Source organism: Rattus norvegicus, chromosome X (assembly GCF_036323735.1).
Source record: "Rattus norvegicus strain BN/NHsdMcwi chromosome X, GRCr8, whole genome shotgun sequence".
Taxonomy (NCBI): Eukaryota; Metazoa; Chordata; class Mammalia; order Rodentia; family Muridae; genus Rattus; species Rattus norvegicus.
The window spans coordinates 43,368,246-43,374,605 of NC_086039.1; the positions used below are offsets into that span (position 1 = coordinate 43,368,246).

The 6,360-nt window shown below is 46.2% G+C and overlaps 2 pseudogenes; both read left to right on the forward strand.

Annotated features, from left to right (window-relative positions):
• The first annotated feature begins 371 nt into the window (after positions 1–371).
• Positions 372–2,900, forward strand: Clint1-ps1 (clathrin interactor 1, pseudogene 1; annotated as a pseudogene).
• Golga7-ps1 (golgin A7, pseudogene 1) lies at positions 2,176–5,563 on the forward strand (annotated as a pseudogene).
• The last annotated feature ends 797 nt before the right edge of the window (positions 5,564–6,360 follow it).

Below are 6,360 nucleotides of genomic sequence, written 5' to 3' on the forward strand. Positions count from 1 at the left end.
GAATAGATGTCATACAGACCCTAAGAGAACACAAATGCCAGCCCATCCTACTATGTCCAGCAAAACTCTCAATCACCATAGATGAAGAAACGAAGATTTTAAATTACAAAATCAAATTTAAAAAATCTTGGGGCGGAAAGCCGGCCACTTCCGCCCCACGCCCTCACGCAGCGCAGGTGCGGCCGCGTCTTGACTTGTCACTGGAGGCGCCGTGCCTGTTGCTGGGAGAAGGAGCTCTGGCTAGGGAGAGTTCACGGCGGTGGGTGGCGACGTTGACCCTGACCTGGACCAGCCCAGGCATGGCGCGGAGGCGACTCGGGGTCCGTGGAGAGTGGCGGCGGGCGGCGGCGAGCCGGGCCTCTCGGGGCACAATGCTGAACATGTGGAAGGTGCGGGAGCTGGTGGACAAAGCCACCAATGTGGTTATGAATTATTCAGAGATCGAGTCCAAAGTTTGAGAAGCAACGAATGATGATCCTTGGGGACCTTCTGAGCAGCTCATGGGAGAGATTGCCAAGGCTACTTTTATGTATGAACAGTTCCCAGAACTTATGAACATGCTTTGGTCCCGAATGCTAAAAGACAACAAAAAGAATTGGAGAAGAGTTTATAAGTCGTTGCTGCTCCTAGCTTACCTCATAAGAAATGGATCGGAGCAAGTTGTTACAAGCGCCAGAGAACACATTTATGATTTGCGATCCCTGGAAAATTACCACTTTGTAGATGAGCATGGCAAGGATCAAGGTATAAACATCCGACAGAAAGTGAAGGAGCTGGTTGAGTTTGCACAGGATGATGACAGACTTCGATAGGAGAGGAAGAAAGCAAAGAAGAACAAAGACAAGTATGTCGGGGTCTCTTCAGACAGCGTTGGCGGATTCCGATACAATGAATGGTATGACCCTGAGCCCAAGTCCAAAAGGGACGAAGAGTGGGATAAGAAGAAGAGCGCGTGACAAGCTAGGGGAGCTGAGCGACAAGATCAAGAGCACAATCGATGACACCATGAGCAAGTTCCGGAGGAAAGACAGGGAGGACTCTCCGGAAAGGTGCAGTGACAGCGATGAGGAAAAGAAAGCAAGGAGAGGCAGGTCTCCCAAAGGTGAATTCAAAGATGAGGAGGAGACGGTGATGACGAAGCACATCCACATCACACAGGCCACAGAGACCACCACCATCCGCCACAAACGCACAGCAAACCCTTCCAAAACCATCGATCTCGGAGTAGCAGCACATTACACAGGGGACAAAGCCAGCCCGGATCAGAACGCTTCAACCCACACACCTCAGTGGTCAGCGAAGCCATCCGTGCCGAGCAGCAAGTCATCAGGGGACCTCGTTGACCTGTTTGATGGCAGTGGCCAAACAACAGGAGGAGCAGCTGACTTATTCGGGGGATTTGCGGACGTCGGCTCTGCTGCTGCATCGGGCAGTTTCCCTTCCCAAGCAACAAGTGGGAATGGAGACTTTGGTGACTGGAGTGCCTTCAACCAAGCCCTATCAGGCCCTGTTGCTTCTGGTGGTGAGCTCTTCGGCAGTGCCCCACAGCCTGCTGTAGAACTCATCAGTGGTTCACAGCCAGCTTTAGGCCCACCTCCTGCTGCCTCAAACTCTTCAGATCTCTTTGATTTTATGGGCTCATCCCAGGCAACCATGGCGTCTTCCCAGAGTATGAATTTCTCTCTAATGAGCACTAACACTGTGGGACTTGGTTTGCCCATGTCAAGATCACAGCCTCTGCAGAATGTTAGTGCAGTGCTGCAGAAGCCTAACCCTCTCTATAATCAGAATGCAGATATGGTCCAGAAGTCGGCCAGCAAAACCCTGCCTTCTACTTGGTCTGACCCCAGTGTCAACATCAGCCTAGACAACTTACTACCTGGTATGCAGACTTCTAAGCCCCAGCAGCCATCGCTTAACACAATGATTCAACAACAGAATATGCAACAGCCTCTGAATGTGATAACTCAAAGCTTCAGAGCCGTGAACCTCAGTTCTCCATCAAACATGCTTCCTGTCCGGCCACAAACTAACCCTCGGATGGGGGGACCCATGCCTATGAACATGCCCGGTATAATGACGGGCACCATGGGAATGGCCCCTCTGGGGAACACCGCAGGGATAAGCCAGGGCATGGTGGGCATGAACATGAACATGGGGATGTAGGCCTCGGGGATGGGCTTGACAGGCACCATGGGAATGGGGATGCCCAGCATGGCCATGCCGTCTGGAACTGTGCAGCCCAAGCAAGATGCCTTTGCAAACTTTGCCAACTTTAGTAAATAAAAGGTTGTAACGGAGCGAGTGGAAGAAGCCTCTGTAGCTGCAATAGGTGATGTTGGGCTGGAAGATGCTAAGCAGTTCCCTTTTCTTTCATCAGTTAATTAAATAACCACATAAAGAACCAAAAAGGCTGCTGTTTCAGAAGCGATGCAAGAGCACTTCAGACGAGGCAGTCAGGATCAGTTTCCCCAGTGAAGATACATACGCTCCTAATGGGGCGAGGGGGCACGAGAGCCTCTCTGTCAGAGAGCATGTGTCCCAGTGTAGTCTGTGGGAGGACTGGCATGGATGGGGCTGAGAAAGTGTGCTTCACTCTCTAACTTTATACTTTCTCTCCCTGAGGAACTTGATTTTCTGTCCCTCAGTCGCCTTGTCATGATTGGGTCTGTTCCTTTACTACCACTCTTAAGTCCATGTATGAAATCATTAAAGTTGGATGATCAGTTTTTTATAAAAATATGTATTTTTGTCCAAAAAAAGGCATACCTATGTGATTATGGCTGAGTCAGAGGTAACTGGATGTGTGTACTTTGCCAGGCTCCAGCAGTGCTGCTACCCACCATCTGAGTCTGCATGGAATCCACCCTCTTCCTGCAGGCAGCGGGCAGTGGCTGTGAGGCTTCTCCCGTGTCTCCTCCCATTGCCCGTGCAGCCCTGGGAAAGCCTTCCTCAGGGCCACTCTGCGGTTTCCCTAACAGAGGAGAAGGAAGACCGTGTTGTTTGTTTGTAGCAGTTGTTCATTGCCCTTTGCAGCGACTGACTTGGCAAAGCTGTTTCCTGTGTGTATCCTTGGAGCCATCATTCAAGTCAGAAACAGTCAAAAGAGAAAAATATTTATTTTTATCTTTTTTGGTGTCTTTTCAAAAAATTGAAAGGTAAAAATACATTAAAACCTTAAGTTAATGTACATGTTAGGACTCAGCAACGTTCACATTTAGATTTTATACCATATTTGTTTTGTTTGCGTTTTGAGTGTAATACCACATTAGCAATACGGTTCCAATAGAAGTTCGATATATATTATTAAAGGAGACCTGTAGCAGTCAGAGATTTTATTGATTTAATGACAAATAAAGGAAATTAATTAAATGTTTTTTTCTGCTGTGATTCTGCATTAAGCTCACATGAAAATCATGATTCTAGAGTTTGGAATGCAAAATTAAATGTTTCAACCTCAAGCTGGGAATATTTTTTAAAATAAATACTATAAGTATCAAATTATTATCTCCCCCACTTTATGTTGAATTTTTTTTATTGAATTGGTACAAGTTTGTTTCCATTGTATTCATGATGTTCTGTTCTATATAACATTAAAACATTCATTAAAACCAAAAAAAAATCTTTCTGGGAACTGAACTGAACTAATCACACAGCTCCCTGCACCCAAATCCCATGGGGAAGAGAACTGAACTCCCAGAAGCGCGAACAATCCTGAGACTTCAGGAGAGACCACCGCTACTGCCCACTTCTGCCCACATTCCTGGCCCAAGAGGAAACTGCATAGTGCTGCAGGATACAGGAATATGGGAGAAGTAAGCGGCAGGAAACTGCTGGGTTCTGCCTGTGCTGATAACTGAACTGAACCGGTCCCACATCTCCCTGTACTCAAATCAGGTGGGGGAGAGAGCTGGACCTTCTGAAGTGTAGGCAATCCTGAGAACTCAGAGGATTTCCACCTGATTTCCACTTTCCACCCACATTCCTGACCCAAGAGGAAATTGCCTAGTGCCATATGTGCCCTTTGGGCACAGGGACCTAGGAGCAGTCCGGGGCAGGACACTTCAGGTTTCTGCCTACAGCCAGGGCTGAAAATGAGTTTCCAGGAGACCCGACACACTGAAAGCAGAGGTAAGACCAATTCTTCTGTGCTAAGCAACCTGTCTGGAAGCTTCAAGTCACACAAACACAAGAGCAGCTCTCTGTTCCCAGATCCTACCTAAAAATAAAGAGGTCTACAGGAATTCTGACACACAGGCATAGAGGAGGGTCAAGCAACTGTCAGAGACAGCAAGACAAGCTAACACCAGAGACAATCTGATGGCAAGAGGCAAGTGTAGGAACTTAAGCAACAGAAACCAAGACTACTTAGCATTATCAGAGCCTAGTTCTCCCACCAAATCAAATACTGTATATCTAAACACACTGGAAAAGCAAGATTTGGATTTACAATCATATTTTATGATGATAATGATGGGGGACTTTAAGAAGGAAATGAATAACTTCCTTAAAGAAATATAGGACAACGCAAGTAAACAAGTAGAAGCCCTTAAAGAGGAAACACAAAAAGCCCATAAAGAATTTTAGGAAAACACAACCAAACAGGTGAAGGAATGAACAAAACCATCCAGGATTTAAAAATGGAAATAGAAAACAATAAAGAAATCACAAAGGGAGACAACCATGAAGATAGAAAACTTAGGAAAGAGATCAGGAGGCATAGAAGCAAGCATCACCAAAAGAATACAAGAGATAGAAGAGAGACTCTCAGGCCCAGAACATACCATTGAAAACATCACACAACCTTCAAAGATAATGTAAAAGGCAAAAAGATCCTAGCCCAAAATATCCAAGAAATCCAGGATGCAATGAAAAGATTAAACCTAAGGATAATAGGTATAAAAGAGAATGAAGACTCCCAACTTAAAGGACAAGTGTGTTAACAGGGCCAAACCAGGATGTGGCGGGGCAGGGGTCCTGGTCTTGGGTAGCTGGAGGCCCTCAGCTACAGCCATGAGTGAAGGGGATTGGTGAGGGGGAGGTCTTGGGCATCTTTGGGCGGTGGGTGGCTCCTAAGGGCTGGCGGCTGGAGAGCTGGCTCTAGGCCTGCAATCTGACCTGTGTCTTGCCCGAATTCACAGAGCGTCGGGTCCTGTCCTCACCATGAGGTGTCCGGGAAGGTCTTCATTCAGGGAGACTACAGCAGTGGCATCTGCTGCCAGTTCCAGACCAAGTTCCCCGTGGAGCTGGAGAACAATATTGATAGACAGTAGTTTGAAGAAACAGTTCAAACTCTAAATAACATTTATGCAGAAGCAGAGAAGCTTGGGGGCCAATCATATCTTGAAGGTTGTCTGGCTTGTTTAACAGCATACACCATCTTCTTATGCATGGAGACTCATTATGAGAAGGTCTTGAAGAAAGTCTCCAAATATATTCAAGAACAAAATGAGAAGATATATGCTCCCCAAGGCGTCCTCCTAACAGACCCCATTGCGAGAGGACTTCAAGTTATTGAAATCACCATCTATGAAGACAGAAGTGTGAGCAGTGGGAGATAAACTGTAGAATTAAAGATCCCACCTCCATCTGGGACCTTCCTCTGTCTACTGGCTGATGGCAGAGTGCCCCTACCTCCTCTCCAGAGCGTTTAATCTCTTGTCTCTAATGCCAGAGCCATGGTGCCACACCTGAAGTGACCTCTAGTCACTCAGCATCCACTTTGTGTCTCTCAATTGTGTAGGACCCTGTGATCTTTGACTTGTTTCCAAGAACACACAAGGAAGCAATTCACTTTTTAAAATTCAAAGCCATTTAAAAAACAGGCAGTTGGACAGCCCAAGGCAAGTCATTTTCTTACCTGGCACCAGTCTCACTGGTTCTCCTCATCCTGTGGGTCAGTTTACTAGGTGGCTTTATAATTCCACAAGTCATGTCTTAGCTCAGTTCTTCCCCAGATTAGTAACAGGCTTTGAGGGTTGTTATGCCTATGGTCCAACTAATCTGTCGCCCAAATTCCCCATGCTACCAGCCTTGATGTACTTCAGCTCTTAAGACTGATTCCTACTGTTCAGCTTCAGAAGCTCCTTGAGAGAATAATCTGTTACTTGTTTTAGTATTGCAGTCATTATTAAAGCAGTATTTAATGCAATTCAGTATATTTCTTTGAAAGCATTTCTGTTAATGTGCATTACCTCGAAATGTTGGGGAGATATTGTATGTGTTGTTTGTTCAGTACACAGATATGTAAGCACAATAAGCCAGATACTCAGCCATCAGATACACTGCCCCAGCTCTGCCCCAATGTGTGATAAGCAAGCACCCTAAACACCTAACTCTATCTAGTTTTGTTATAAATAT